Source organism: Pristis pectinata, chromosome 3 (assembly GCF_009764475.1).
Source record: "Pristis pectinata isolate sPriPec2 chromosome 3, sPriPec2.1.pri, whole genome shotgun sequence".
In the NCBI taxonomy this organism is placed as follows: Eukaryota; Metazoa; Chordata; class Chondrichthyes; order Rhinopristiformes; family Pristidae; genus Pristis; species Pristis pectinata.
The window spans coordinates 138,856,333-138,882,455 of NC_067407.1; the positions used below are offsets into that span (position 1 = coordinate 138,856,333).

The window sequence follows — 26,123 nt, forward strand, 5'->3', positions numbered from 1 at the left end:
TACATCTCTTCTGCCCGCATATGGTCCACATCCCTCCATTCCCTGCATATTCCTGTGCCTGTCTTAAAGCCTCTTGAACATCACCATCATGTCTGCTTCCACCCCGTGGCAGTGCGTTCCAGGCACCTACAATGCCCTGTGTAAAGAAAAGCTTGCCCCGCACATCTCCTTTAAACTTTCCTCCTCTCACCTTAAATGCATGCCCTCTGGTATTCAACATTTCTACTCTGGGTGAAAAAAGACTCTGGCTGTCTACTCTGTCTATGCCTCAAGTAATCTTATAAACCTCTATCAGGTCTCCCCTCAGCCTTCGATGCTCCGGAGAAAACAAACCAAGTTTGTCCAACCTCTCCTTATAGATCATACTCTCTAATTCAGGCAGCATCCTGGTGAACCTCTTCTGCACCCTCTCCAAACCCTGTAATGGGGCGACCAGAACGGCACACACTACTCCAAGTGTGGCCTAACCGAAGTTTTGTACAGCTGGTAGCAGTGGTATAAAAGGCCAAATGTCATGAGTTCCTACAACTCTTCTGCCTTCTTCTCCCTGAGGTCCATAGAACAAGTCCACTGGTTAAATACCGGATCACAATAGAACAGTGCTTCCAAAGACCAAGACCAACATGGAGTCATGCAACATGGAAACAGGTCTTTTGGCTCACTGAGTCCACATCAACCCCCATTTACACTTCCCCCCCCCCCCCGCCCCCCCGATTCTACCACTCAGGGTAATTTACAATAGCCAATCAACTTACCAACCCACACATCTTTGGGATGTGGGAGGAAACCGGAGCACCCGGAGGAAACCCACACGATCACAGGGAGAACGTGCAAGCTCCACACAGACTGTGCCAGAGGTCGGGATCGAACCCGGGTCTCTGGAGCTGTGAGGCAGCGGCTCCACCAGCCGCGCCACTGCGCCGGGATAAATCTGACTTCATCTGACTTCATCTGACTCCCTCTTTCTCATCCGCTAAAGCTGAGCCAGGCCTGATCCTTGTAATTACAACTTTCTGAGTAAGGACAGACAGGAGGAGGCGAGACCAACAGGGGTCAAATTGCAATTTTTCTATTTTTGGTCAGGTTTGCAATTGTTCACACTGGCACCTCGTGCCAGTTGCTTGGAGCTAGGACAGGTTGGCATTTCTTCAATTAACCTCCACAGCAGTTAAACTCAGTGCATATCCTGTGGATTTCTGAGACTGGGAAGGAAGGGGCAGGATGGAGATAAAGTGAGAACCTGCTCCCAGCCTGAAAACGAATATGAAATTGAAGTGTTTATGAAAGAGCCGTAAAATGAAGCTGAGTTAACAGTTCAAAATGTATTCGTCTGCACTTTTCTTCAGCAGAGCTCTTGGTCTACCAAGCAGCAGTGCTCCCTGCCTTCTGAGACCTACATTACTCACTGCAGACACCTCAAGGCACTGAAGAGATACCAATGGTGTCTCTGTAAAATCTTCACTGGAAGAATTAGCTGAACAATATCAATGTCCTATCCCAGGCCAACATAGAACACACAACATTACAGCTCAGGAACAGGCCCTTCGGCCCACAATGTTGTGCCGATCTAGAACATAAAACATAGAACACTACAGCACAGAACAGACCCTTTGGCCCACAATGTTGTGCCGACATTTTATCCTGCTCTAAGATCTATCTAACCCTTCCCTCCCACATAGCCCTCCATTTCTCTATCATTCATGTGTCTATCTAAGAGCCTCTTAAATGTCCCTAATGTATCTGCCCCCACAACCTCTGCCGGCAGTGCGTTCCATGCACCCACCACTCTCTGTGTAATTAAGCTAATGATGCCTAATCTCTTCTGCCTGCATGTGGTCCATCTCCCTCCATTCTCTGCATCTTCACGTGCCTATCTAAGAGTCTCTTAACTGCCTCTACCGTATCTGCCTCCACCACCACCCCTGGCAGCGCATTCCAGGCACCCACCACTCTGTGTAAAACAAAACTTGCCCTGCACACCTCCTTTGAAGTTGCCCCCCCTCACCTTAAATGTATGCCCTCTGGTATTAGACAGTTCGGCCCTGGGAAAAAGATTCTGACTGTCTACTCTATCTATGCCTCTTATAACTTTATAAACCTGTCAGGTCTCCCCTCAGTCTCTGCTGTGGAATGGGAGGAGTCTTTGATTATGTTGGCTGCTCTCTGGAGGCAGCGGGAAGTGTAGACAGAATCCGTGGTGGGGAGGCTGGTTTCCGTGATGGACTGGGCTGTGGCTACAATGAAGGATCCTGGACATGAAATTGTTTGTCTCTCCACAGACGCTGCCTGCCCTGCTGAGTGTTTCCAGCATATTCTGCTTCTTTACTTGCAGGGAAGTGATGGGTTAAAAAACAAAGCCAGAGGCTGCACTGTCGATGTTTAACAGGGAAAATAAGCTGGTTCACCAACACTGGACGGTGTAATCGCATTCTGCAATAACAGTGCTTCAGCCAAGAGGAGTCTGGGTCCTACCAACAGAAAGCAGGCAACCCCACCTTCAGTAAACGCCACAAGTAGCCTCATGCTCCACAGCCGGCCAACACTAATTGGTATTAAACATTATTTCACCCCCATATTGAGACTGTCCCTTCAGCAGCCTTCATCCAGAAGTCTGGACGGAGAACGTCAACAGGCTATTCATCCCGAAGGCAGTCTGTGTGTTCACAGCTTACACACTGAACTACATCACTGAAGAAGCATTTTGTTTGCGTTACGTAGGATGGAACCAGACAGGGTTGGACTGGAAGGCCAAGTTTGATGCTTGGTCGGTCAGCTTGGAGAACGAGACCTGGCTGTGTCGAGATTCTAACCAGTTTTGCTCTGGGCTCTCAGGTCATCTTCTCCCACCACTGCTACCTCTGGACTCCCTCGGGGACTCATCCTCCAGTCTCCAACAAGCCAGCTGCCCCCTGCAAACACGGCTGGAGACGGACATCTCCCACCTCTGCCTTGATGAGATGGACTCTGACCTCACGATCTACCTTGTTGTGATCTTGCACCTTATTGCACTGCACTTTCTCTGTAGCTGTGACACTTTACTCTGTACTGTTATTGTTTTTACCTGTACTACATCAATGCACTCTGTACTGACTCAATGTAACTGCACTGTGTAATGAATTGACCTGTACGATCGGTATGCAAGACAAGTTTTTCACTGTACCTCGGTACAAGTGACAATAATAAACCAATACCAATAATACTGGCCATTTGGCCCATTGCCTCTCAACCTTACTCAGCTTTTAATTGGTTTATTACTGTCACATGTACCAAGATACAGTGAAAAACTTTGTTTCATTTCATTACATCAGTGATTGAGGCAGTACAAGGGAAAACAATAACAGAATGCAGAATAAAGTGTTACAGTTACAGAGAAAGTGCAGTGCAGGCAGACAATAAGGTGCAAGGCCATAACGAGGTAGATTGTGAGGTCAAGTGTCCATGTCATCATACTAGGGAACCGTTCAATAGTCTTATAACAGCGGGATAGAAGCTGTCCTTGAGCCTAGTGGTAACGTGCTCTCATATATAGCCCCACACGACTGATGCTTACAAAAGGTCTTTTCCAAACGTAATGCGGGTCTTTACCTCCATCGCCCAATGAGATCTGACACCCCCAACACTTGGGTGAGAGCATTCTCTCACCTTCCCACTCATCCTTCAACCAACGAAAGTAAAAGCACAGCCCTAGTTACTACTCGCTCTACTGAGGGAAGTAGCTGCTTTAGTACAGTAGAAATGTAAAATGTTTGCATAAAACTTTGGTTAGGCCACATTTGGAGTATTGCGTACAGTTCTGGTCGCCCCATTACAGGAAGGATGTGGAGGCGTTGGAGACGGTGCAGAGGATGTTCGCCAGGATGCTGCCTGGATTAGAGGGTATGTGCTATAAGGAGGCAGGCACGGTAGTGTAGCGGTTAGCATAACACTTTACATTGCCAGCAACCCGGGTTCAATTCCTGCCACTGTCTGTAAGGAGTTTGTACGTTCTCCCCGTGTCTGCGTGGGATTCCTCCGGGTGCTCCGGTTTCCTCCCACATTCCAAAGACATATGGGTTAGGAAGTTGTGGGCGTGCTATGTTGGCGCCGGAAGTATGGTGACACTTGCGGGCTGCCCCCAGAACATTCTACGCAAAAGATACATTTCACTGTGTATTTCGGTGTACATGTGACTAATAAAGATATCTTAACTTAAGGAGAGGTTGGGCAAACATGGATTGTTTTCTCTGGAGCGTCGGAGGCTGAGGGGAGACCTGATAGAAGTTTGTAAAGTTAGGGCAGACAGTCAAGAGTCTTTTCCTCAGAGTAAAAATGTTGAATACCAGAGGGCATGCATTTAAAGGAGAGAGGGGGAATGTTTAAAGGGGACGTGTGGGGCTTGTTTACTCTGGAGTGTCAGCAGCTGAGGCGAGACCTGATGGAGGCTTATAAAATTCTGAGAGGCATAGATAGAGTAGACAGTCAGAATTTTTTTCCCACCGTGGAAATGTCAAGTAGTAGAGGACCTGCATTTAAGGTGAGAGAGGAAAAGTTTAAGGAGATGTGTGGGCAAGCATGCTCGGTGTGGACATCGTGGGCTGAAGGGCCTTTTCCAGTGCTGTACTGATCTATGTCCTATGTGTTCTCTGGAGTTTTGAAGAACGAGAGGAGATCCCTTTGAATTTTATAATGATTTGGCCCCACGAATTAATAAAGGAGGGAGATGGAAAACAGGGAACTACCAACTTGTTAGCCTTAACATCAATGGCAAGAAAAGTGCTGGAAGTGATAACAAAGGAGGTAAAGAGGTAACAGAAAAAGAGTAACAAAATCGAGCAGAGCCACCATGGAATTTTGAACGGGAAATCAAACCTGACAAATTTATTGCAGTTCTTTGAAGAGACCAGTGGTGGAATAGATAAAGGAGAACCAATGGTCGTGGTGTGTTTGGATTTACACAAGGGTTTCAATGAGATCCCTCACAGGAGATCATTCAACATGGAGTTGGGGGTCATCACGGCTTGGTACGGCAACTGCTCTGCCCAAGACCGCAAGAAATTGCGGAGAGTTGTGAACACGCCTCAGTCCATCACGCGAATCAGCCTCCCCTCCGGGGACTCCGTCTACACTTCCCGCTGCCTGGAGAAAGCAGCCAACATAATCAAGCACCCCAGCCACCCAGGACATTCTCTCTTCTCCCCCCTCCCATCGGGCAGAAGATACAAAAACCTGAAAACACGTACAACCAGGCTCAAGGACAGCTACTATCCCACTGTTACCAGACTCTTGAATGGAAATGCAGAAAGATGAACTCTTGATCTCCAATCTAAGTCGTCGTGGCCCTTGCACCTTATTTGTCTACCTGCCACTGCACTTTCTTTGCAACTCTAACACTTCATTCTACATTCTGTTTTCTTTCACTATGTCGATGTATGGAATGATCTTTGTGGATGGCACGCAAAGCTTTTCACTGTATCTCGGTACATGTGACAATAATAAACCAATACCAATGTACTGACATGGGTTGAGAACTGGTTAACAGATAGTAAAGAGTGGGAATAAACGGGTCAGGTTGGCAGGGTGTGGGGTCCCACAGGAACGGTGCTTGGGCCCCAGCTATTCCCAACTGATTTGGCCAAGGGAACCAAATGTCATGTTTCCAAGTATGCTGAGGATACAAAACCAGGCAGGACTGTGAGCAGACAGGAAGATGCAGAGGGACTTCAGGACGATGTGGACAAACTAAGTGTGTAGGTAAGAAAGTGGTAGACGGAATAGAATGTGGAAATGATACAAGTTGCCATCAGAAAAGCAGGGTGTTATCTGTTGAGGGATTGGATAGTGTTGGAACATAGAACAGTACAGCATAGGAACAGGCCCTTCAGCCCACAATGTTGTGCTGAACTAATTAAACTAGTAAGTAAATGCTTAACTAAACCAACTCCTTCTGCCTGCACAAGGTCCACATCCCTCCATTCTCTGCACATTCATGGGCCTATCTAAGGACCTCTAAGACGCCTCTTTCGTATCTGCCTCCACCACCATCCCTGGCAGTGCATTCCAGGCACCCACCACTCTCTGTGTAAAAAAACTTGCCCCGCACATCCTCTTTGAACTTACCCTCTCTCACCTTAAATGCATGCCCTCTAGTATTAGACATTTAGACCCTGGGAAAAAGATACCAGCTGTCTACATCTATGCCTCTCATAATCTTATAAACCTCTATCAGGTCTCCCCTCAGCCTCTGCCACTCCAAAGAAAACAACAAGTTTTTTCCAACAACTTATAGCACCTGCCCTCTAATCCAGGCAGCATCCTGGTGAACCTCTTCTGCACCCTCTCCAAAGCCTCCACATCCTTCATATAATGGCGCGACCAGAATTGAATGCAATACTCCAGATGCGGCCTAACTAAAGTTTTACAAAGCTGCTACACAACTTTGAGTTGATGATAAAGTGATATTGTGCACACTGAGAGCTAACATGTAGAGGTAGCAAAGAGGGAGAAGAGAAAGTGGTCTTGTCAACTTTATTGTGAAAGGATTTGAGTACAGGAGTGAAGAGGACGTACTGCAATCAGACAGGGCTTCGGTAAGGCCAGACCTAGAGTATTGCACTGTATTCCACCTCCCCCTTCCCCAATGCAGCACTCTGCTCATCCAGGCCCCTGCCTTGCTCAGAGGCTCCTGAAATTCTTCTCCACACATTGTCCGCCTGAAGTAAACGTTCTCACCACCTTGGACCTGCACCTCCTCGTCACCCCTTCACCTTCTCACCTCCTTCTCCTGCCCTCCGCCCCATCGCGCACGGTCTCTTTCACTCTCTGCAGATAGCAGATACACTGTTCCTGCTTCCTAAAACCTCTTTAACTCAAACTGTTCCCCAGCTCTGATGGAAGGTAGTTGAACTGAAACACTAACTCTTATTCTCTCTCCACAAGACGCTGCCTGACCTGCTGATATTCCCAGCATCCACTGCTTTTTGTCTGAATGCTCTCCTGGACAACATCCTATGTTTGACATCTGATTTTAGTCCATTAATTTTGAGTTCATCCAAACTTCTGCTTCTCAACATCCTGAATCATACATACCCTTTCAATCCTGTACTCCCTGTCTGACACTGGGGCCCAGCACACAACTTCTCAATGTACACAACTTCTTAATCTACAGGTCTAGGCGGACACATTAGGACATAGAACACAGCACAGGAACAGACCCTTCGGCCTACAATGTTGTGCCAATCTAATTAAGCCAATCCCTAATCCCTTCTGCCTACAGAATGTCCATTCTCTGCACGTCCATGTGCCTACCTAAGAGCCTCTCTTGTATCTGCCTCTACCACCATCCCTGGTATTGGTATTAGTATTGGTATTTCTTCCTGTAATGGGGCGACCAGAACTGAATGAAAAGACGGTAAGAATCTTTCTCACTTGGTGGGGTATTGGAATTGTTTGCATACCTTGGTACAAGTGACAATAATAAACCATACCGTTCGTACAGGTCAATTCATTACACAGTGCAATTACATTGATTTAGCACAGAGTGCATTGAGGTAGTACAGGTAAAAACAATAACAGTACAGAATAAAGTGTCCCAGCTACAGAGAAAGCGCAGTGCAAAAAGGGGTGGCATGGTAGCGTAGCGGTTAGTGCAACTCTATTACAGCGCCAGCGATCGGGGTTCGATTCCCGTCGTTGTCTGTAAGGAGTTTGTACGTTCTCCCGTGTCTGCGTGGGTTTCCTCCAGGTGCTCCGGTTTCCTCCCACATTGCAAAGACGTACGGGTAGGTTAATTTGGGTTTAAGCAACAAGGTAGATCATGAGATCAGAGTCCATCTCATCGTATAAGGGAACCGTTCAATAGTCTTATCACAGTGGGGTAGCATTCCAAGCACCCACCACTCTCTGCATAAAAAAAAACTTGCCCCATACGTCTGCTTTGAACATTCGCCCTCTCACCTTAAATGCGTGCCCTCTAGTATTAGATATTTTGACCCCGAGGATAAAGATACCAGCTGTCTACTCTGTCTATGCCTCTCATAGTCTTATAAACCTCTATCACGTCTCCCCTCAGCCTTCACCGCTCCAGAGAAAACATCCCAAGTTTGTCCAACCTCTCCTTGGAGCACTTAGCACATTGGAGCAGTGTTCAGGGAAGTGCTCAGCTATGGAGAGGTCGTCTTTCAAGTCACATGTTAGACCAAGGAGAAAGATGCCATGGATCTATTTCATATGGCAAAGGAAATCTCCCAGGACAATATTTATTCTTCATTCTATGTCACCAACCACCAGAGGATAAGGAAGGTGGCTGTGTGTGAGATCTTGCAGTGTGCATACCGCCTGCTGTGTTCCGACATTACAACACCGACAGCACAAGAACAGAAGAAGATAGGAGCAGGAGTAGGCCACTCGGCCCCTCAAGCCTGACTCGCCCTTCAAAGCATCGTGGTTGATTTGGCCCAGGCCTCAAGCTTCTCTTCTGTGCCTGTTCCCCAAGGCCCTCACTTCCCACCCCTTTCAGACCTCTGATTTAAATCCCCCCCTCCCCCCCTCAGTGATCTGGCCTCCACATCCCTCTGGGGTAAAGTACTCCAGAGGTCACTGCCCCCCATGAGAAGTTGTTCCTCCGCACCCTCAGTCTGAAATGGCCTCCTCCTAATCTGGTCTCGTGCTGTGTTTTAGTGCATCCTGTAATGTATACGGAAGGCATCATCGCAATCCAAGCCATTAATCCTTGTGTTAAAGTCGCACCGTGGCCTTCGTCTCTCTCTCTAACCATCCCCACGCCAACCAAAGTTAATCACTTCACCATTGTCGCCTTCTGCTCCCAACCTCCACAGTTCTCTCCTGAACCTTCCTCCTCCAGCTCCCTTAAAGAGGCTCACCTACGTCTTTCACATGTGCTACTAGGTACCCTCCCCTAATATCTCCCCATGAGCTCTGGGTCAAATTTCATCTGATAACACCCTTATGGAGCTGATTATTGATAACTCTTATCAAGCACATCCACACACATATAGATATACAGACAGGTATACATGCAAATGCAGGCACGGTAGTGTAGCGGTTAGCATAACACTTTACAGCACCAGTGACCCGGGTTCAATTCCGGCTGCTGTCTGTAAGGAGTTTGTGCGTTCTCCCCGTGTCTGCGTGGGTTTCCTCCGGGTGCTCCGGTTTCCTCCCGCATTCCAAAGACGTACGGGTTAGGAAGTTGTGGGCACGCTGTATTGGCGCCGGAAGCGTGGCGACACTTGCGGGCTGCCCCCCAGAACACTATGCAAAAGATGCATTTCACTGTGTGTTTCGATGTACATGTGACTATTAAAGAAATCTTATCTTATCAAGTGTTCATATTTTTAAAGATATACACGAATACACCTGGATTTCCACATCATCCTTCCTTATCTCAAGACTTCTCAAAGTACTTTTGAAGAATAGCAACAATGCTATTTTATTATAACACAGAGTCATACAGCACCGAAACAGGCCCTTCAGCCCAACTGATCCATGCTGACCAAGATGTCCCATCCAAGCTAAGCCCAATCGCCAGCGTTTGGCCCATATCCCTCTAAACCTTTCCTACCCATGTACTTGTCCAAGTACCTTTTAAAGGTCGTTAGTGAACAGGAATCCAAGGAGCAACCTTTTTTATCCAGAGGGTGGTCAGTTTATGGAATGAGCTGCCTCAACCACTTCCTCTGGCAGCTCGTTCCATATACGCCCCATCCTCTGGGTGAAAAAGTTGCCCCTTCAGGCTCCTATTAAATCTCTCCCCTCTCACCTTAAACCTATGCCCTCAAGTTCTTGATTCTTCAACCCTGGGAAAAAGACTGTGTGCATTCACCTTATCTATGCCCCTCATGATTTTATACACATCAGTAAGATCACCCCTCATTCTCCTGCGTTCCAGTGAATAAAATCCCAACCTGCTCAATCTCTCTCCATAACTCAGTCCCTTGAGTCCCAGCAACATTCTCGTAAATCACCTCTGCACTCTTTCCAGCTCAGTGACAACTTTCCTATAGCAAGGGTGACCAAAACCGAACACAATGTTCCAAGTGTGGCCTCACCAACGCAGACATACAGATATTATAGCATATGGTGTATATATTGGGCTGAAGAACCGCTGCCTCACAGCTCCAGGGAGCCAGGTTCGATCCCGACCTCCGGCGCTGTCTGTGTGGAGTTTGCACGTTCTCCCTATGACCGCGCGGGTTTCCCCCGGGTGCTCCGGTTTCCTCCAACGTCCCAAAGACGTGGAAGTTGGTAGGGTTAGTTGGCCACTGTAAATTGTCCCCTAGTGTGTATGTGAGTGACCGAATCCAGGGGGGACATGATGGAGAATAATAAATGGAACCAGTGCAGGATTAAATGAAGGCTTGATAGTCGGTGCGGACTCAGTGGGCTGAAGGTTTTGCCTCTGTGCTGTTAGACTTTATATCATACACACAGACGTACGTTAAATAGTCCCTGCCACCTGCCGTCCAGACTCATGCCACCGATGCTGAGGGCTGCTCTGTGGAATTGACCCCAGCATGAGTCAGCACCTTCAAAATCACCTGGGGGGGGCTGTGAAAGGGCAAATGTAGGAGATAGGAAGCAGAGAAGGGGGTGAGACGGTCCCTTCCGTAGGCGCACATGAACAGCAGTCATTCTCTACTTCAGGGAGACAGGGGGAGAGATTCACTCTCCTCCATGCCAGCGATTGTACAGGGGTGGGGGGGGGGGGGGGGTGTCATGAGATGCGTTAAAAATAATTTGGAGAAATGCAATGATGCCAAGTAAACTGTCATAACTCTCTAGTTCCCTACTGTACTCCCTTCCACCCCGACTGCTTCAGAAGCTAACACAAACTACAGGAAGCAAACCCTGCACAAGGTTAAATTCTACATACACCAGACCCGGACAGGCAGCAAGAAGCAAAACAGCCAAGTTTCCATCGGACATTGGGGGAGAAAATTTAAGGGCCAAGCTTCAGCTGTGAACTTGCCATTGAGCCTGCCACTGCTGTCTCTAATTATAGGTCTCTGCAGCAGTTCCTTGGTAACCTCTGGCCAACTGCATTCCATCAATACGTTTCTTTTTTTTAAATAAAAGTACCTGCCCCCAAGAGCAGGAAGAGTGTTGGTGGTGGGTGCAGTGGAGGGGAGGGGGGCGGGGGGGGGGGAAGGTTTGTTGGTGTGGAAAGTCAGTCGATCAGACAGACGGCCACATGGTTTGTGGGTGAGATCTGCCCGCTGACACGTCCTATTTAATCATGCATTTATTTTAAACTCCAGAGGAGGTTTCCCTGAAAGCCCCTTGGCTTAAAAAAATGATTAATCATCTTGAAAAGGCAGGGCTATCGCAATTAAATAATAAACTGATCGGGTCCAGAAACACACAAAAAATGCAAGTTATTGGCCCACCTGACACCTTGTCCTCCACAGATAGTGTAACTGGTGGCCTCTCCCTAGGGTCATTTAAGCACCCTTAAATCCTGGTTCTCTCAGACGTCTGTGTACGCACATGCTCCGTCAACTAAAGCCATTGCAACATAAAACTGTATTCCCCCTCTGTCACTTCTTCGCAGCAGATGATTATGTTTCTGACATCACCGGCTTGGGATCTACCATCTTCCCAGCTCATTGGCTGCCCGCCGGACTCGGAGATGTCAATCAGGAGGTGGGGAGAAGCACTGGCTGGGTGCAGAGTGCGGAGATGAAAGTGAGTTGGTCTCAGCTGGCTGCCTGCAGTCAGAGGTGTGTGTGTGTGTGTGTGTTTTTTTATCCCCTTGCAAAGCAGGAAGAGGGGAGGCCGTGAGAGCGTTTCCTGTTGTGCAAGCTCGAACAACCCAGGACGTCACTGCATTTCAAACTCAGGAGATACAGGGCAAAGTTCAACCATTTCCAACAAGGGGTCCGGAGAGAAGGCGGCTACTGAATGACTAGGGGAGGAGGAGGAGGAGGAGGCAAGGTGACGGAGAGACGGAGAGGCCGTGAAGGCGAGGCGAGAGGGAGGGGGAGGGAGAGAGAGAGAGAGAGAGAGAGAGGAGAAGCAAGAGAGCATTAAAAAGCAGAATGCAAAAGGAAGAGAGATAAAAAAGGAAGGTAGGGAGCAAGAGGCAATTAAAAATAAGCAGGAAAAGAAACGGTGAAAGTGGCACTGTGAAGTCAGGGAGGGAGACACCATTAACTGCATCCATTTTCATGGACTTATTCACACACCGTTACAACATGGCTTAAGAGGATAAGAGGAAAAATAAATAAAATCGGTCATGTTCTCGTTTTTAAAATGGTATTTTCCCTGTCTGGATCAGACCTGGGATTTCCATGAAGAATGCATAGAATGATTGTAAATGTGTCAATCAAAATCCAAAGCCAAATCTGGGATTGCGATTGCAGTAAAATGTTTTTTTTAAATGACACGTAAAATGTAGGATGTCCTGTTGCAAACCCTGCCCTGGGAATACCCAGCTCACACATTAAAATTAACCAGAGGCTACATCACCATCTGGGTCTGGCAGTGAAATGGTTAAGTTCCTAGACTTATTTCCAGAGGCCCAAACTATTGATCCAGAGACAAAAGTTGGAATCTCAACACAGCAGCTGGGAATTTAAATTCAAGCAGTGAAATAAATTTGGAATGAGAGGTTCCTTTCAGTAATACTGGCCATGAAATGAACCGATTGCTGTAAAATCCATCTGTTTCACGAGCTTCCTTCAGGGAAGGAACCTGCTTGGGTGTGAGATTATACCCCGACCCTAGCCCCTGTATATTTCCCAGTGCCCGATCTGGAGGCACTTACTGAATATCATGCCAGCATACAGGGCTCTGACTTGGTATCCATGCCCAGAAAATGCCCTCCAGCATCTACTGGCCTCCATGGATGGATGTTGCCTGTGGCACCGAGGTACACTGGGAGCTGTTATAGAGTCATACAGCACGGAAACAGGCCCTTCAGCCCAACTGGTCCATGCCGACCAAATACCCATCCAAGCTAGTCCCATTTGCCCGCTAAACCTTTCCAATCCGTGTACCTGTCTGAGTGTCTTTTAAATGTTGTTATTGTAGCTGCCTCAACCACTTCCTCTGGCAGCTCGTTCCATATACCCACCGCCCTGTGTAAAAACGTTGCCCCTCAAATACCAGAGGTCTTATAGTAGAGGACATGCATTTAAGGTGAGAAGGGGAAAGTTCAAAGGAGTTTTGTTTTACACACAGAGAGTGGTGGGTGCCTGGAATGCACTGCCAGGGGTGGTGGTGAAGGCAGATACAACAGAGGGGTTTAAGAGGGTCTTAGAGAGGCACATGAATATGCAGGAAATGAAAGAATATGGACTATGTGCAGGCAGAAGGGATTAGGTGTCATTAGTTTAATTAGTTCGGCACAACATCGTGGGCCGAAGGGCCTGTTCCTGCGCTGTACTGTTCTATGTTCAAGTTCCTATTAAATCTTTCCCTTCTCACCTTGAACCTATAAAAAGTGCTGGAGGGACTCAGCAGGTCAGGATGCTGCCTGACCCACTGAGTTCCACTTAGTGTGTTGCTCGAGGTTCCAGCATCAGCAGTCTCCTGCGTCTCCATCTTAAACCCAAGCCCTGTTAAGTGGGCAAGTGCTCCCTAATCGTGGACGACATTCCTCATCCTGTCCCTTTTTAACCACCACTCATTCAAACTTGTCACTAGTGCCCAAGCAAACAGGGTCCCTGTCCACTCCCTTGTCAGAAGACAGAGGGTGGTGGCTGAAGGGACTTATTCGGGCTGGAGGCCTGTGAGTCGTGGTGTTCCGCAGGGATCTGTACTGGGACCTCTGCTATTTGTGATGTACATAAATGACTTGGATGAGTATGCTGATAGGTGGGTTAGTAAGTTTGCAGACGATACCAAGATTGGTGGAGCTGTGAATAGTGTAGAAGACTGGCGATGGATGCAGATGTGGGCAGAGAAATGAAGTTCTGTTCGCCTCATTATAGGAAGGATGTGGAGGCGTTGGAAAGGGTGAAGAGGAGATTTACCAGGATGCTGCCTGGATTAGAGAAGATGGATTATGAGGAGAGACTAAAGGAGCTAGGGCTTTACTCTTTGGAGAGAAGGAGGATGAGAGGAGACATGATAGAGGTGTACAAAATATTAAGAGGAATAGATAGAGTGGACAGCCAGCGCCTCTTTCTCAGGGCACCAATGCTCAATACAAGAGGGCATGGCTTTAAAGTAATGGGTGGGAAGTTCAAGGGAGATTTTTCACCCAGAGAGTGGTTGGTGCATGGAATGTGCTGCCTGGGGTGGTGGTGGTGGCTGATACGTTGGTCAAGTTCAAGAGATTGTTAGGTAAGCATATGGAGGAATTTAATATGGAGGGATATGTGGGAGGAAGGGGTTAGATAGTCTTAGGAGTGGTTTGAAGGTCGGCACAACATGGTGGGCCGAAGGGTCTGTATTGTTCTGTGGTTCCATGGTTCTATGGAAATGGCAGATGGAGCTTAACCCGGATAAATATGAGGTGTTACACCTTGGTAGGACTAATGTGAAGAGGCGGTATACTCTTAAGGGCAAGACCCTTAACAGTGCTGAAGAGCAGAGGGACCTTGGGATGCAAGTCCATGGCTCATTGAAAGTGGCTACACGGGTAGACAGGGTGGTTAAGAAGGCTTATGGAATACTTGCATTTATTAATTGAGGTATAGAGTACAGGAGGCAAGAAGTTATGATGCATCTCTATAGAACTCTGGTTAGGCCGCATTTAGAGTATTGTGTGCAATTCTGGTCACCTCACTGTAGGAAGGATGTCAAGGCTTTAGAGAGGGTGCAGAGGAGGTTTACTAGGATGCTGCCTGGATTAGAGGACATGTGCTATCAGGAGAGGCTGGAGAAACGGGCTCTTTTCTCTGAAGCAGTGAAGGCTGAGGGGTGATCTGTTGGAAGTGTCTATAATTATGAGGGGCATAGATAGGGTGGACAATTATTTCCCATTACTGAGCGATCCAATACCAGAGGGCATGCATTTAAGGTGAGAGGTGGTAGGTTCAGAATAGACATGAGGGGTACGTTTTTTAACTGAGAGAGTGGTGGATGCCTGGAATGCGTTGCCTGATAGGGTGGTGGAGGCAAATTCATTGGGGGCTTGGATGGGCACATGAATGAGAGGAAAATGGAGGGATGTGGGCATTCTGTAGGTAGGAGGAAATAGCTATGTCGGCACAACATTGTGGGCCGAAGGGCCTGTTCTGTGCTGTACTGTTCTATGTTGTCATACATATTATATGTCAGTTGGCATATCTTCCCTTGGGATGGATTCCTGAACGTCAGCCTCTCGTCCCCAGTCAAGGACCTCGTCCATTCCCTGCCCAACACTGGCACCCACTGCTGATTCAAAGAGACAACTGACTTGGATGTGGTTTGCACAACCCAGCAGGCTCCAGCTCTTTGGAGAGGTCGTAGACCAGACCCAAACTAACACTCGGAGTCGGGTCCCTGTCAAACTCAGGACAAAACCAAGCTCTGCAGTCTGGTCTAGTTATGACTTCAGGCAAGTCATCCACCATATGCCAGTGACCTCCGCATCCTGTCAATGAATAAATAAAGAAACTTTCATAGTCTAGGGGGAAGTTACTGCAAGAAAAATCAGCTTAGAAACATTAACCCACCAACTCTGTAGAACCACATTCACTACATCCGGAAAAATAAAGATTTTCATATCATTACCAGAGGAACTTTGCTGGTGTTTTGCTCCTTAGAGTGGAAATAAAATTCCACTGCTCACTCTAAGTATTGCAGGTTGTATTTTTCTTTCAAAAGCAAAACTCTGTCGATACCTCACAGATGTTGCCCGATCGGCAGTGTTGTTGTTTTGCAGTTTCTTCTCACCTGCTTCCTTTCTGTTACTTAACAGAAGGTGATACAGCCCCAAGCAAGTCCTTGCATTTGCTTTTTGGGAAGTCAAAAGCCTGATGTCAGTTTTCCACCGCCACGAACACCTCCCTACCAGCACCCCCCCCCCCCCCCCTTCTCTCTCCTCACAAAGTCCCTGGTGCCATTCCCTTTATCCTCTACCTTCTGGGAGAGGATACAGGTCGTCCAGACTCAGGAACAGCTTCTTCCCCACTGCTGTCAGATTCCTGAGCCAAACCCCTCTTTCACATCCCCTTCCCGGTGGTGCTGCGGCGTTCTCGAATCCTTAATTCTACCTCTTCCGCTATTGTCAATTCAGCATCTCTTTTTGCAATACTTCAGTTTGCTCTACAGTCTTTGTACCATTCTGCTGAATTGCGCTCATCGCTGTATTTGGGGCTGTATTTATTATTGCTGTGTACACTGTTGACTCTGAGCTTCACCTGAACAAGGAATTTCACTGCACCCTGGTGTATATGACAATAAACTAAGCTGAATCTGAAGTTGCCTTTATATAGCATCTTCAAGCAGATGCTTCACAGGAACGATACAAGTAAAATTTAACATCAGGTCTGCTAGGGAGGCATTACAGCAGGTGACCAAAGGTTTGAAATAATGAGGCAAGTTTTAAGGACAGCCTGACTGCAAAGCAAGATACAGCAAATGTTAAAACAGAGACTACAGTACACTTCAAAAATGCTTTATCAATGGGATGAGATGGTAAACAGAGGTCGTTACGTGCACATGAATGATCCCATGACATCATTTCAAAGAACAGACACATGTCTGGTACAGTGGCCAGAATTTAACCTTTGTGGGAGCTTGCTGTGCACAGCTTAACTGCAGCGTTTCCAATGGTGATCACACTTCACTGGCTGCAATGTGCTTTGGGACATCTAGAAAGGGACGTGAAGGTGCCAGAGAAGTGCAGTTTTCTCACATATCCTTGTGTTAAGGTCCTTTTCCAATCTCTCTCTCCCTCTGTATCTGGCTTTGACTCCACAACTTTTCTACATTTTACGAGCTCCAACTTGGGCGAACATGCCTTCAACAACCAAGGCAAAAAGACTAGAGACACAAGAGTCTACAGATGCTGGAAACTGAAGCCAACACACAATCTGCTGGAGGAACTCAGCGGGTTGAGCAGCATCTGTGGGGGGGGGGGGGAAAGGAATTGTCGGCATTTTGGGTCTAAACCCTGCATCAGGACTCAAAAGATTGGCTGCTTGAAATATCACTGCTTTTGGGACCTTGTGGTGCACTAACTGCCTGGTGCACTACCCCAGCAGACAGGTACAGTAGCACAGACTGTAAGCTGCTGGACCAATACCCAGAGATCTGGACTTCTGATCATGAGATGCGGACTACTGATCCAGAGAAAGAGAGGTTCAAGTCCCAGCACAGAACTAACTAAGTAAATCCAGAATCAGATTCTGATCATGAAACTGCTGGATTATTGCAAAAAAAAAACAAATCTGGTGCACAAGTTCCCAGAGAAGGAAGTCTGCTGCTGTCACCTAGTCCGACTAACACATCACTCCAGGTCCACCAATGTGATTGACTCTTACTCATCTGCCTCTTCAGTTCAGGGGCAATTAAGGATAGATAAAAAATGCTGGCATCCCATGAACATATAAATAGGAAAAAAAAAACAAATAGTGACTGCAATTGGTAACATTCTTGGAGAGGCCAAGAGTCACACAGCACAGATACATGCTCTTCAGCCCACTGAGTCCATGCCGGTACTGATTTAGAACATAGAAAACCTACAGTACATACAGGCCCTTCGGCCCACAAAGCCCTGCCAAACATGTCCCTACCTTAGAAATTACTAGGCTTACCCATAGCCCTCTATTTTATTCAGCTCCATGTACCTATCCAACAGTCTCTTAAAAGACCCTATCGTATCCGCCTCCACCACCGTTGCCGACAGCCCGTTCCACGCACTCACCACTCCCTATGAGTTGAAAAATTTACCCCTGACATCTCTGTACCTACTCCCCAGCACCTTAAACCTGTGTCCTTTTGTGGCAACCATTTCAGCCCTGGGAAAGAGCCTCTGACTATCAACATGATCAATGCCTCTCATCGTCTTATACACCTCTATCAGGTCACCTCTCATCCTCTGTCTCTCCAAGGAGGAAAGGCCGAGTTCCCTCAACCTGTTTTCATAAGGCATGCTCCTCAATCCAGGCAACATCCTTGTGAATCTCCCCTGCACCCTTTCTGTGGCTTCCACATCCTTCCTGTAGTGAGGTGACCAGAACTGAGGACAGTACTCCAAGTGGGGTCTGACCAGGATCTTATATAGCTGCAACATTACCTCTCGGCTCCTAAATTCGATTTATCAGCGTTTGGTCTAGAGCCGCCTAATACTTGGGGATTCAGAATCTGAATACTTCTTCACTGCTTCTTCACTATCCCCGCAGTTCACTATGCCCCTGAACTGAAGAGGCAAATAAATAAGAGTCTACTACACTGGTAGATCTGGAGTCACATGTTGGTCAGACTGCGTGACAGACTTCCTTCTCTGAAGGGAACTCGTGCACCAGATTTGTTTTTTTGCAATGATTCCAGCCATCTGGAAGAAACAAAAAATTCTTCCTCAGATCCCCTCCAAACCTTCCAACCCCATGCTCTCTAGCTTTACACAGATCTGCTAAGGGGAAAAATTCCCTACTATCTATTAACGTTATAAGTTACTGAATGCATCAGTCAGGTTCCCCCCTCAGCCTCCACTGCTCCAAGGAAAACAAGATGGACTCTTGACCTCACAATCTACCTCGTCATGGCCCTCACACCTTATTGTCTGCCTGCACTGCACTTTCTCTGTAATTACAACACTTTATTCTGCATTCTGTTATTGTTTTACCTTGTACTGCCTCAATATACTGTGGTGTGCTGAAATGGGCCTGTCTAGATGGCAGGCAAAACAAAGTTTTTCACTGCACCTCAGTACATGTCACAATAATAAACCTATTTATTTACCAGTCTCTCCTCATAAGTGAAACGGTCTATCCCAGGCAACATCCTGCTGAATCTCCTCTGCACCCTCTTGCCCTTCTGACAGTACAGTGACCAGAAATGCACATTCTAATGGAACACCCCAAGCTGGTGAAAGGCACTATTGGAATGCAAATCTTTATTCTTTTGCTGATGCAGCAGAGGGTGTCATCTCTTGACCACAGCTTCACACCTAGACACACATTGATAAAACCCTCACAAAAAGGCAGCTCATAGTTAGCACAAGCAGTTCTGACAAAGGATCACAGACCCGCAGCTTTGACCGGAGACACAAGAGACTGCAGATGCTGGAATGTGGAGCAACACACAATCACAGACGCTGCTCAGCCGCTGAGTTCCTCCAGTAGATTGTTTGTTTTCTCCAAAACTTTCACTGTTTCTCTCTCCACAGATGCTGCCTGACCCGCTGAGAGTTTCCAGCATTTTTCTGTGTTTGCTTCAGCAGACGAACCTCACTTGGAGTACTGTGTGCAGTTTTGGGCTCCTTATTTAAGAAAGGATGTGCTGACGTTGGAGAGGGTTCAGAGAAGATTCACCGGAATGATTCCAGGTATGAGAGGGTTAACATATGAGAAATGTTTGACGGCTCTTGGGCTGTACGCCTTGGAGTTCAGAAGAATGAGGGGGGACCTCATAGAAACATTTTGAATGTTAAAAGGCCTGGACAGAGTAGATGTAGCAAAGTTGTTGCCCATGGTAGGGGAGTCCGGTACAAGAGGACACGACTTCAGGATTGAAGGGCGCCCATTCAGAACAGAGATGTGGAGAAACTTCTTTAGCCAGAGGGTGGTGAATCTGTGGAATTTGTTGCCACGGGCGGCTGTGGAGGCAAAGTCATTGGGTGTATTTAAGGCAGAGATTGATAGGTATCTTGAGTAGCCAGGGCATCAAAGGTTATGGTGAGAAGGCGGGGGAGTGGGGTGAAATGGGAGAATGGATCAGCTCACGATAGAATGGCGGAGCAGACTCGATGGGCCAAATGGCTGACTTCTGGTCTGACTCTGTCTTATGGTCTGACTCAGACAGCACCTGGGGAAGGAACAGGCAGATCAAGGTTTCAGCTACAGGCCTCTCACCCTGAATTGAGGGGGAGCTTACAGACCAACTGGATGTTCAAAAAGATCAGAGCAAGACCCATCAGACCCGAAACTCTTGTTTCTCCCTCCACGGATGCTTCCTGACCAGCTGAGTTTTCTATTTTCAATAACAGAACACAATGCTGGGAATGGAAAAAACACTGTGATCTAGAGATGGTCACAAGCACATCAATGGAATAAAACAGCCCAGTCATTCAGTGGAAAACAGGAACTAATTCAATGTTTGGTTATGCAAGACTGAGAAAACAACAACAATAACTTGCATTTATAAAGCTTTTTTTTCACAAAATGGAAAAACAGCCCAAGGTGCATTGCAAATTTATCAGGAAAAAGTGACACTGAGGAAACATTGGGGCAAACAGCTAATGGAAAGCTTTGCGAGAGGAAGAGTGGGGAGGATCTGTGGGCCAACTACGTGCACATTCTTTACAACAATAACCGTGACTGCATGTTATTGCCTGCACCGGGAGTTCCCGACTATGCCCCTTCCACACATCACCACTTGCGATCTCTACCCCTTGCAACCCTGACGACTTCCCTTGCAAAGCTTCCTTGCCTTTTGTCACAAGTCCAGTGGACTGCAGGAGTATTGCCACAGGCCTGGGGAGCTGCTACCAATGCACAATGAAGACACAAGAGACCACTGATGCAAGAATCTGGAGCACAAGCAAACTGCTGGAGGAACTCAGTGGGTCAAGCAGCATCTGTGGGTGGGGGGGGGGGGGGAGCGGGGGGAGGAATTGTCGACGTTTTAGGGTCCAAATGTGATCTATCAACATTGAAGGCTTGTAGATGACACCACTGTTGTGGCCGTATTCTCAAATAACGATGAGTCGGAGTGCAGGAAGGAGATACAGAGCTCAGTGACATGGTGTCATGACAACAACCTTTCCCTCAATGTCAGCAAAACAAAAGAGCTGGTCATTGACTTCAGGAGAGGGGGCGGTGTACATGCACCCGTCTACGTCAACGGTGCTGAGGTCGAGAGGGTTGAGAGCTTCAAGTTCCTGTGAGTGAACATCACCAACAGCCCGTCTTGGTCCAACCACGTAGACGCCACTGCCAAGAAAGCTCACCAGCGCCTCTACTTCCTCAGGAGGCTAAAGAAATTTGGCATGTCCCCTTCGACACACCAATTTTTATCGATGCACCACAGAAAACATCCTATCTGGATGCATCAAAGCTTGGTACGGCAACTGCTCTGCCCGGGACTGCAAGAAACTGCAGAGTTGTGGACACAGCCCAGCGCATCATGGAAACCAGCCTCCCTCCATGGCCCGTCTATACCTCTTGCTGCCCTGGTGAAGCAGCCAGCATAATCAAAGGACCCCACCTACCCAGGTCATTCTCTCTCCTCCCATCAGGCAGAAGATACAGGAGCCTGAGGGCACATACCACCAGGCTCAAGGACAGCTTCTATCCCACAGTGATAAGACTATTGAATGGTTCCCTTTTACGATGAGATGATGTCACAATCTACCTTGTTATGACCTTGCACCTTATTGTCTATCTGCAATGCACTTCCCTGTAGCTGTGACACTTTACTCTGTACTTTGTTATTGTTTTTACCCTGTACTACCTCAATACACTGCGTAATGAATTGACCTGCATGAACGGTATACAAGTTTTTCACTGCACCTCGGTACAAGTGACAATAATAAACCAAAACCAGTAATTTCTTTCCCCCCCCCCCCCCCCCCCCACGGATGCTACTTGACCTGTTTGTCACTAACATTAAAGAGGAAGGGATTGGCCAAGTGATTGCAAGGCAACTAGATTAACTGCAGTGGTGGGGACGTCATTGGTACCAGATCCAAGGGATGATGGGACCTTCTCCTTTGGCAGCTTCCACTCCGGTAGTGCGTCTGGTGAGTCCGATGTGGGACTTTCACCCCGTCCACAGATGGGGCAGGTGGCTATTGCGTGAGCTGGTCCTTACGTGGGTAATAACACACACAAAATGCTGGAAGGAACTCAGCGGGTCAGGCAGCATCTACGGAGGGAAATGGACAGTCGACGTTTCAGGTTGAGACCCTTCATCAGGACCTCATGCGGATATTCTGCCTGCTCCCATTATGTGGATAACACCATCAGATAAAGGAGCGGAATCGGGCCATTCAGCCCATCGAGTCTGCTCCGCCATTCAATTATGGCTGATGTTTTTAACCCCCATTTTCCCGCCTTCTCCCCGTAACACCTAACCCCCTTACCAATCAAGAACCTGACAATCCCTGCCTTGTACACCCAATGACCTGGCCTCCACAGCCCTCCATGGCAATAAATTCCACAGATTTACCACCCTCTGGCTGAAGAAATTCCTCCTCATCTCAGTTCTAAAGGGACATCCCTTTCTTCTGAGGCTGTGCCCTCGGATCCTGGACACTCCCACAGATGGAAACATTCTCTCCACGTCCATTCTACCCAGGCCTCTCAGTATTCAGGATACATCGTAAACTTGGTGCCTGGAACAGGATGCTGGTGCCTGGAACAAGAGGCGTTCAGTTTGATGCATAAATATGCAGGGAATGGAGGGATATGGATCACGTGCAGGCAAGAGGGATTAGCTTAAATTTGGTATCATGGTCGGCACAGACATCGTGGGCCGAAGGGCCTGTTCCTGTGTTGTACTGTTCTGTGTTTGCTTCCAAAGCTTTGGGTTAATCAGGGACAGTGAACATGGACTTGTTAAGGGAACCATCTGCCCAACTGATTTGACTGAATTCTTTGAGGCAGCAGAGTGGCACAGTTGGGAGATCCGCTGCCTCGCGGTGCCAGAGACCCGGGTTCGATCCTGACCTCGGCTGCAATCTACACACAGACAGCACTGGAGGTCAGGGTCTCCGTGAGGCAGCAGCCCTCCTCGTCGTGGAGTCTGCACGTTCCCCCAGTGACCCCGGGTGCTCCGGTGTCTCCTCCCACATCCCAAAGACGTGCGGGTTGGTAGGTGAGTTGGACATTGTAAGTGGCCCCTTGTGTGTGGGTGAGGGGTAGAATCTGACAGATGGGGATGTCCCTCCTTGGACTCTGTCTATACCTCTTGCTGTCTTGGTGAAGCAGCCAGCATAATCTAAGACCCCACCCACCCAGGTCATTCTCCCTTCTCTCCTCTTCCATCGGGTAGAAGATACAGGAGCCTGAGGGTACGTACCACCAGACTTAAGGACAGCTTCTACCCCACTGTGATAAGACTATTGAACGGTTCCCTTATACAATGAGATGGACTCTGACCTCACTATCTACCTTGTTGTGACCTTGCACCTTATTGCACTGCACTTTCTCTGTAGCTGTGACACTTTACTCTGTACTGTTATTGTTTTTACCTGTACTACCTCAATGCACTCTGTACTAACCCAATGTAACTGCACTGTGTAATGAATTGACCTGTACGATCGGTATGCAAGACAGGTTTTTCACTGTACCTCGGTACAAGTGACAATAATAAACCAATCCAATCCTAATCAGATTTCTGAATGGTCCATGAACCCAGGAACACTACCTCATCATTCCGTTCCTTTTGCACTATTTCTTTATTTTGTAATTTATAGTAATTTTTATGTCTTGCACTGTACTGCCGCCGCAAAACACATTTCACGACATACGTTCGTGACAATAAACCTGATTCTGAGCTGTACTCTTCAATGATTCCATGAATGTGCAATGAGAGTGCCCTGTTTGATGTGGTCTACACAGACTATCAGTGCATTTGACAAACTCCCATATGTAAGGCTGCTCTACAAAGGAAATGTCCATGGGAATGGCAAATTAGATCCCTTTGGCCCACTGAGTATAGGGCATCTGTCAATGAGCCATGCACAGTAATGCTACATTAATCCTTCTTTAGCTCCTCACATTTTCATCATCCCCCCCCCCCCCCCCAGAGACCACCACTCACTTATACAGCTCAAGGAAGAGCACCTCATCTTCCTTCTGGGACTTAATACTGACTTCAGAAATTTCAGATAACCAGCCTTTCCTGTTTGTGACACAACTGGCCAGTTCTGGCACAAGGTCATCCACCAGTACTATCAACTCCATTGTTCCCTCTCCACAGGTGCTACCTGACCCACTGGCTACGTCACGGCTTGGTACGGCAACTGCTCTGCCCAGGACCGTGAGAAACTGCAGAGAGTTGTGGGCACAGCTCAGCACATCACGGAAACCAGCCTCCCCTCCATAGACTCCGTCTACACATCCCACTGCCTCAGTAAAGCAGCCAACATAATCAAAGACCCCCTCCCAACCCAGACATTCTTCTCCCCCCCCTCCATACAAAAGCCTGAAAGCACGTACCACCAGGCTCAAGGACAGCTTCTATCCCACTGTTGTAAAACTATTGAACGGTTCCCTAGTACAATAAGATGGACTCTTGACCTCACAATCTACCTTGTTATGATCTTGCACCTTATTGTCTGCCTGCACTGCACTTTCTCTGTAACTGTAACACTTTATTCTGCATTCTGTTATTGTTTCCCCTTGTACTACCTCAAAGCACTGTTGTAATGAATTGATCTGTACGATCGGTATGCAAGACAAATTTTTCACTGTACCTCATTACAAGTGACAATAATAAACCAATTCAGAATGATATTTATTATTCCAATTTCTGATCTCCTATTTCAGATCTCCAGCATTTTACTTCCTCTCAACTACATTTATCATCCTCTATTTACAGCTCCTCTCCAGAGACATCGGCCATGATTAACATTCATCACCCTCTCCTCGATGGCATCAACAGAATGTCTGTCTGGACAAAGGTGGTCCCCACCCTGTTGTATACAGTGTTCCCTCAATCCCCACACCCCAATCCCTACAGTTTAAAGCATGCTTGCTTTCTTACCTTCCCAGTTCTGACCTAAGATGTTAACTGTGTCTCTCTGCGCAGATACTGACTGACCAGATGAGCATCTCCAACACTTTCCACTTTTAAGTTGATTTGCTTCAGTTGAAGAAGAAAGCAATGGCCCACACTCACTTCTTCCAGGAGTCATAGAGTCATATAGCATGGAAACAGGCCCTTTGGCCCAACTGGTCCATGCTGACCAAGATTCCAACCTAAGCTGGTCCCATTTGCCTATGCTTGGCCCATATCTCTCTAAACTTTTCCTATCCTGTCCAAGTATCTTAAATATTGTTAATATACCTGCCTCAACCACTTCACCTTGCAGTTCGTTCCATATACTGACCACCCTCTGGGTGAAAAAGTTGCCCCTCAGGCTCCTATTAAATCTCTCCCCTCTCACCTTAAACCCATGCCCTCTAGTTCTTGATTCCCCAACCTTGAGAAAAAGACTGTGCTCCTCCCCTTCCCCCCACCCTTTTATTCTGGCTTCTGCCCTCTTCCTTCCCAGTCCTGATGAAGAGTCTTGGCCCGAACCGTCAACTGTTCATTTCCCTCCATATATGCTGCCTGACCCATTGAGTTCCTCCAGCATTTTGTGTTTTGCACATTAAAGATTAAGATCTTTATTAGTCACATGTACATCGAAACACACAGTGAAATGCATCTTTTGCGTAGAGTGTTCTGGGGGCAGCCCGCAAGTGTCGCCACGCTTCCGGCGCCAACATAGCACGCCCACAACTTCCTAACCCGTACGCCTTTGGAATGTGGGAGGAAACCAGAGCACCCAGAGGAAACCCACACAGACACAGGGAGAACGTACAAACTCCTTGCAGACAGTGGCCAGAATTGAACCCGGGTCGCTGGCGCTGTAATAGCGTTACGCTAACTGATGCACTACCATGTCTGCCCCTATGTATGTTTTTCACCCTATGTATGATGTTATACACCTCTACAAGATCATTCCTCATTCTCTGACACTCTAAAGAATAAAGTCCCAATCTGCTCATCTCTATAACTCAGTCCCTCGAGTCCGGCAACATCCGCGTAAATCTTTTCTGCGCCCTTTCCAGCTTAGTGACATCTTTCCTGTTGTAGCCAGCATCGACTAACACTGACTGCCAAAAGTGACATTACCAGAAGGACCAAAATGTATTGGGCATCCCTCATTGCCTCTGAGGTAGCTGGATCTTTTCAGAGGAGAAGCAAGGACGTAGTGTCGAGGCTTCATGAGATGTTGGTCAGACCACATTTGGAATATTGTGAGCAATTTTGGGCTCCGTATCTAAGGAAGTATGTGCTGGCCCTGGAGTGGGTCC

General features: G+C 47.5%; 1 protein-coding gene across 4 annotated transcripts in view; it reads right to left on the reverse strand.

The window, feature by feature from the left end:
• The window catches only part of hivep2a (HIVEP zinc finger 2a), a 250,346-nt gene that overhangs the window by 210,778 nt on the left and 13,445 nt on the right, over positions 1 to 26,123 (reverse strand). For 2 of the 4 annotated variants that reach the window (XM_052011710.1, XM_052011706.1), the window contains exon 1: positions 11,385 to 11,687. The exons of the other annotated variants lie outside the window; for them this stretch is intronic. The gene's annotated coding sequence lies outside the window, so the exon portion shown is untranslated. Of the gene's footprint in view, positions 1 to 11,384; positions 11,688 to 26,123 lie in introns of those variants that run through there. 4 annotated transcript variants of the gene reach the window in all.